This window comes from Chiloscyllium plagiosum, unplaced genomic scaffold (assembly GCF_004010195.1).
Source record: "Chiloscyllium plagiosum isolate BGI_BamShark_2017 unplaced genomic scaffold, ASM401019v2 scaf_6516, whole genome shotgun sequence".
Classification (NCBI taxonomy): Eukaryota; Metazoa; Chordata; class Chondrichthyes; order Orectolobiformes; family Hemiscylliidae; genus Chiloscyllium; species Chiloscyllium plagiosum.
Window position 1 is genome coordinate 9196 of NW_025211036.1, and position 1455 is coordinate 10650.

At 44.3% G+C, this 1455-nt stretch overlaps 1 protein-coding gene across 1 annotated transcript in view; it reads left to right on the top strand.

Moving 5' to 3' along the window:
* Positions 1–1455, top strand: part of LOC122546992 (early nodulin-75-like) — an 8713-nt gene that overhangs the window by 804 nt on the left and 6454 nt on the right. The window lies entirely within an intron of this gene.

The following is a 1455-nucleotide window of genomic DNA, read 5'->3' on the forward strand; positions in this document are numbered from 1 at the left end:
TAATGGTAAGGTCCAAGGGAGTGTTGATGAACAAAGAGACCTTGGAGTGCAGGTTCATAGCTCCTTGAAAGTGGAGTCACAGGTCAATAGGATAGTGAAGAAGGCGTTTGGTATGCTTTCCTTTATTGGTCAGAATATTGAGTACAGGAGTTGGGAGGTCATGTTGCGGCTGTACATGACATTAGTTAGGCCACTGTTGGAATATCGTGTGCAATTCTGGTCTCCTTCCTATTGGAAAAATGTTGTGAAACTTGAAAGGTTCAGAAAATATTTACAAGGATGTTGCCAGGATTGGAGGATTTGAGCTATAGGGAGAAGCTGAACAGGCTGGGGCTGTTTTCCTGGAGTGGCGGAGGTTGAGGAGTGACCTTACGGAGGTTTACAAAATCATTAGTGGCATGGAAAGGATAAATAGACAAAGTGTTTTCCATGGGGTGGGGGAGTCCAGAACTAGAGGGCATAGGTTTAGGGAGAGAGGGGAAATACATAAAAGAGACCTAAGGGGCAACTTTTTCATGCAGAGGGTGGTACATGTATGGAATGAGCTGCCAGAGGAAGTGGTGGAGACTGGTACAATTGCAACATTTAAATGTCATTTGAATGGATATATGAATGGGAAGAGTTTGGAGGGATATGGGCCGGGTACTCGCAGGAGGGACTAGATTGGGTTGGTATATCTGGCCGGCATGGACGGGTTGGACCGAAGGCTCTGTTTCCATGCTGTACATCTCTATGACTCGAGTCTCAGATTTTCAGCATCTGCCTGAATCACCCTCAGGCCCCTCCCAGTGACGTCACATATCCTCTGCGCAAGCGTCTACATTACCGGCCAAGATGGCGGCTGTTCACCTTGGAACTGCTAACCTTTTACCCACAAGTTATTTTTCAAGGTGCTCGCTTCTCACTGGAAGGTTTATGCTCTGTCTGAATCCCTCTCTCCAGCTCCTGCAGCCTTACCGTCTGGAAAAGTGCGTCTCTTCCCATTACCCACGGAGACAAACCCGGCACTGCGGCTGCACCGCCCTCACCTGTAGTGAGTATAGAGGGTATTCATCACCGCGGGGAATGCTGCGTAAGTACACCGCCATTGAGGGGATTAACACAGAAGATTAATTCTGTTCATTAATAATTTTCTCTTTCCTGTATTCCAATCTTCTGCTATCCAAATAATCTTTGGAAGAATTAAATTGGCGGTTAGAAAAACATCTTAAAATTGGATGCATCTATCAAATCTCTCAAATCATCTCTACAACATAATCTTGTCATTAAAATACTAGATCTCTCAAATCATTTTGTAAATTCCCGTCCTGAACTGATGGTGGTGAATTTTGGAAACTCCTTTAACAGGTGGATGTTTAATACTCAAGCCAAGAGCTTGTTTATTCTGAATGTCTCTGAACATGTTTCTTTTGTCATCTCATTTTACAGAGTAGTGGAATTAATGAAAACTGAAGC